We start from the raw sequence: 6000 nt of genomic DNA on the forward strand, positions 1-6000 counted from the left end.
AATGGACTGTAGTGTTTCTGCAAAAAACATATAGCTTGTATAAGAGCAGTGTGAACAGCAAGCTGTGACAACGCATTGCCAGAGTATTTAGCAAGCTTTCTTCAAGCTTTTAAAGCACCATTAAACTTAGCTCTTTAAGCCCCATTCATACGGGCTTTCCGATCAGGTCAGTTTTTCAGGCGGACCTAATCGGATGCTCCATACACCCCTATGGAGCGGCGGATGACAGCGGTGATATGTCCGCTGACACCCGCTGCTATCCGATCTGATCCTGTCCTTTAAATCCCATACGGATGGAAACCCTATTTTCCATCTGTCTGGAGGATCGGATAGGATTGCATGAAAACGGACAGGTGGTCTGTTTTTATCTGATCTCCCATAGAGGAGAGCGGGGACCTGACAGGTCCGTCCCAGCACAGAGAGCGTAGCCAGACCTGTCACTTGCCTGCTCAGTGGGGAAACGGAGTCCGCCAGGCGGAAAGCCCGCATGAAAGGGGCCTTATAGAAGTGCTGATTGCCATTTGTAGTAAGCTGCTAGCAGGCTTTCAAGAAGTGCTAAAGCCTGCTAGCAGCTTGTTTAAAGTGGCAATCAGCACTTGCATTAGGTATCTATGTTCAACATTTACAAACCAAAGTTGAATGGTACTTTAAAAGCTTCAACAAAGCTTGCAGAAAGCTCTGCAAATGCTTTGTCAGAGCTGTTCACACTGCTCGTATACAAGCTGAAGCCCATGTGAGGCAGGCCTTAGGCTGAGCAAATGGGCAAATAATTCCCGATAATTATTGTGTTCTTCACTCATGATGTTAATAAAAATGAGCCATAACACATGTGCATCACTGTTCATTTCTTGCAGAAATGTTTGAGCATATTGCAAAATCTTTGTGCAGATTGCATTGTATGTGTGTCTTAGCCAGATCAGGGAGGATGGTGTGGTAGGTTTTTAGTACTTCAGGCAAACACCTACTAATATTGTGGCCAATGATGGATCCAAAGAATTGGATATATTGCCTGCCTATGGCAAACTATCTTTGGAAATCGATGATGGTCAACAAATCTTGCATAAAGGTGTGTACTAGCCTTTGTATGGTCTGCACTCTGACTTCCACTTCACTTAGAGCCGAGTACTGTGATATAAGACACTAACTGCTTATAGGAATTATTTTTTCAATATTTGGAACAGGATACCAAGCAGATTTCCTGTTTCTTCTTATACTTTGCCAAAGTCTCACAATCTGTTTCCTAATTCTGTAACTGAATATAAAATCATAATCCTTCACTCAAGGCTATATTTTCCTTGAAGCCATAGTACCAAAAATTAAAACTCTCATAAAAATAACCCTTTCTGTAATAGATGCCTCTAACGCTAAAAGGTTTTTCTGCCAAAGTGCAGAAAGATTGCCCATGGAAACACAATCAAGTGATCCCCCCACGAAAACCAATGCCATAGTAAACATGTCAGATCTGCCTACAATTTCAAGAGTGGTTGTCAGCTAACCGCAAAACAATATAGGGAGTCACATGTATAGTTGTGGGAAAAATTAGGTACATTCCATTAAAAATTGTTGACTTTTTCAGATTGTTTGACAAATAGTTCTTTATTTAAACCATGCCTTCAGTTAAAGGTGATTGAATAAGAAAATGGCCTTTATTCTACAAAAATATCAACAGATGTAATGGTGTACTATGGTAAAATAAGGAGACCCCTGCCCATCGAAGCTGGTATTTCCCCCTGTAGCATCAAATCAGGCCTTTAACTAGCACTAGACCCTGCATAGCTGAGGTTTTGAAAATTTTGATTTTTATTAAACTTTTACATCAAGATTTAACACTAAGGCTGGCCATGCTTTAAAGAAATTTTTTTACAATTTTCTGTATAATTTTCTTGAAATTTACCTTCAATTATGTAGTACAAAGGCCTACCTAATTTGATAAAAGTGAAAGTGTTGTTTAGCTTTGACCTCATATTATGTGGTTCGTGGTAAATCTAACAGAAAATTGTACAAGTAAATTGAACATGTATGGCCAGCCTAACACAGCATTTGCATAATCTTATAAACAGTGAGTCTCTATTTCTGAGTACCTAGCCACAATCAGCATTATCATAAGAGGCCCGTCTATATGCTTAAGAGAAGTATTTAATGTATACTTACCTAGGTAGGATACAGCATCATTCCATTGCTAAGGCTGAGAACCGAGCAATCAAACACTGCTGATCGCTTGGTTCTCAGGGCTCCCTGAGCAGAGAGCTGGCGACTGTCAGTCACCGGCTCTCTGCTCTGCTGCCCCACGCTCACTGGAGTGCCAGGCTGTGGAGGGGGCAGCAGTGGCTGACTCAGTCTGAGCTGGGTGCCGGTCCAGGCTTGTGGGCTGATCCCAACCATATTGTTGCGAACTTGCTCCAGCTTGGACTGGCTCTGTGACGTCAGTTGACAGCAGGCTTCAGCCTACCCTCTGCTGAAAATGGGTCACAGGAGTGCAGAACGAACTGCACTCCTGTGATCCACAGTACAAGTACAGCCAAACAAGCTTTGGCTGTACTTCTCCTTTCACGCCTCCTTTCACATGGGCTTTCTGATCGTTTTGATCAGCATGGATGGATCCTCGGATCTCCGCTGAGCAGGCGGATGACAGCTCCATCTCCGCTCACTGTGCAGAGACAGACCTGTCAGATCCCCGATCTCCTCTATGGGAGATCAGATAACGGACCGCCTTTCCGTTTTCATCCGATCCCATCGGATAGCAGCGGAGATGTCACCACTGACAGTTTTTTTCAGGCGGATCTGATTGGATGCTCCATGCTCCACCTGTCTGGAGGATGGGATCGGATGAAAACGGAAAGGCGGTCCGTTATCATCCGATCTCCCATAGAGGAGAGCGGGGATCGGACAGGTCTGTCTCTGCACAGTGAGCGGAGACGGCGCTGTCATCCGCCTGCTCAGCGGAGATTGGAGGATCCATCCATGCTGATCAAAACGAAAGCCCCTGCGAAAGAACCCTAAATCTGAAATAGATTTCTTGCGACAACTCACCCTACCTAAATACAAACTCTCACCCAAAAGAATAAGACAAAAAAAGAAATATGTTTTAAGACATGCTCCACCTGCATACTCCTAGGTAGGTCCGAATCATTGGCACCTAATCTGGAACAGCGGATTCTAGTATCATGGATTTGAAGGTGGTGGTAAATGAAGGGGCTTACTTACCGTTTTCTATGTGATAAATCTGCATTTTAATTTAGATTCTGAGAATGAATGTCAATTTTATATGTCAGTTATTCAAGTAGATCGATGATCTAATATCAGTAGGCACAATTTAAAACAAGATCTGATGTTTCCTTCAAATATGTTAAAATTAAATTTCCATTGGATATGCTTACCCTTTTATATGATCGTAACTTACAAACAATTCTCATTGGATGACGTTTACCAGTTTTTAGAAACCACTTGGCTGCTTGTCTAAACAGTCCAGAAATCAGGGTATTCCTGTCCAGCCTGTATGATTTATTTCATGTAATACGCTTGCAGCTGTGTCTTTGCCAGGCCCTGCATGTCTAGTATTATTTTACAGTGTTGAGGGCTGCTTGTGCTTTCCTTGGTTCATTTGCCACATTATATCTATGTTATATGATCATGTTTAATTTAATTCCCGTGCATCCACATCTCGGCCATATTGGTTTGCTGCTTTTGTTTTCTTACCCCCTGTAATTATTTGCACTAATTTTAGCGACATGTGAGAATCATATGTTTGTCTTGTGACTTTATGCATATATAGTGTTACTTTTTTTTATTTTGCTACAGAGAGATTTTGACAATCTTCCAAAATGTTAACCATGGAATTGCTGCGGATGCCATATTTCCTGTTTTTTAATTTCCTTTTTATATTGTTTTGTATCCCATGTCAAATTAACAGAGCAACCTGTGAAATGAAACTATTGCTTTACTCTTCTGTCACTTTATGTTGTGTTTTCCTGAATTTCAAACAAATTTGTATAACCTACAGGATCTGAGAATACACTATACTGAAGAGATTGTGGTGTGGCTTGATTTCCTGCTTTAGATTACAGAAGTAATGAATGTAACTGACTTTCAAAACAACAGGTGTGGGAGCTCCCTGGTACTGAGATATCATTGAATTTGCATTGTTAAAGGCACAGTCCACCTTTTGGAAAAGTAAATAAATAAATGCACCCACGTTGATAAAGGGAAAAAATGTGCATTTGTTTTTTTTTTTTTTTGTTTTTTTTTAAAATAATAATGATTTATTTATATATGTGCATTTAGACCCCGTTCACACTGGGGCGACCTGGTCGCCTGACAGGTTGCCTGCCATAGAGAAGCTGTGGACCCGTTCTAATAGGAGCGACACAAGTCGCTCCGACTTAGAAAAAGGGTCCGGAGCTTCTTTGGGGCGACCTGGAGCAACCTGCATTGACTTCAATGATATGAAGTCCGTGCCGGCTGCTTCCCGAGGTCGCGGTGCGAGCTGTGCACCGCGACTTGTGAGGTCGCCCCGGCAAGTAGCGTCGCCCCAGTGTGAACGGGGTCTTAGGCCTGCAGGACATTGAAACAGCAATAAAATAAATGTAATTCTTGAGCTACCAGTAACAAAACCATATAAAGAAAATGTGGATACTGTGACAAATAAATCAGAGCTGCTGCCTAGTATTCATGCGACCATTCTGTGTCACTCATACATGCCAAAGAAAGAACATAGAGCAGCTTCCAATAGTATTTTTTTTTAAAATAAGGGGCCGATTAATTAATAAAATAACACTCACATTAAAATACAATAAAATAGCTCTTAGAAACACATACAGGATTAGTCATGTTTTACTTGTGGCTAGACTAGCCTTAGCCAGACAATGGAAATCTCACATTTGGCCCAACTTCAATGATATAATAGCACTAACCCACACTCGTGTCCATTATGAATGCATGCTCTCCTTTGCTGAAGGGAAACTTATGAAAACAGAAAATCACTGGTCCCCTTGGTTCATGTGGTACAAATACAATGCTCAATCCTCACTTTGTTCTCTCTTCTTACTCCCCCCCCCTCCCCCCCACGCGTCTTCGTTAGTAGCTCAAGATGATCCTGTCTTGATCTGGAGTTTACTGTACTAACCTTTAATTTGTTTAAAATTAATAACCACACCATCTCTTGTTGACACTGCGTACTTTGTGTCTTGGTTTTTTTTTTTTTTTTCTTTCTGAAGTATTTGCTTCCTTTGAAAAGTATTTACAATGCCTATGTATGTTTCGCCTTTTATTTGGTAAATTCAATAAAAATTATTAAAAAGAAACACATGAAGGAATACTGCTTGGGCTTCCTGATACGTCACTCTCTGCATCTACCACCACTCCTCCCTACGCGTTACATCAAGGGTCTTGGGTTTTATAAGAACAGCTCTTAGAAACACATGAAGGAATACCATTGGGCTTCCTGATATGTCACTTTGGGTCCTTGTCTACCACCGCTCCTCCCTACGCGTTACATCATGGGTCTTGGGCTTTTATACAAAAAGCTCTTAGAAAAACATGAAGGAATATCATTGGGCTTCCTGATACGTCACTCTCTGCGTCTACCACCGCTCCTCCCTACGCATTACATCACGGGTCTTGGGTTTTATACAAACAGCTCTTAGAAACACATGAAGGAATACCATTGGGCTTCCTGATACGTCACTTTTCCCATCTACCACCGCTCCTCCTTACGTGTTACATCACGGGTCTTGGGTTTTATACAAAAAGCTCTTAGAAACACATGAAGGAATACCATTGGGCTTCCTGATATGTCACTTCTGGCCCTTGTCTACCACCGGCTCCTCCCTACGCGTTACATCATGGGTCTTTGGTTTTATACAAACAGCTCTTAGAAACACATGAAGAAATACCATTGGGCTTCCTGATACGTCACTCTCTGGGTCTACCACCGCTCCTCCCTACGCGTTACATCATGGGTCTTGGGTTTTATACAAACAGCTCTTAGAAACATATGTAGGA

The sequence above is a fragment of the Pelophylax lessonae genome (genome assembly GCF_965119305.1).
Source record: "Pelophylax lessonae genome assembly, chromosome: 6".
NCBI classification, from domain to species: Eukaryota; Metazoa; Chordata; class Amphibia; order Anura; family Ranidae; genus Pelophylax; species Pelophylax lessonae.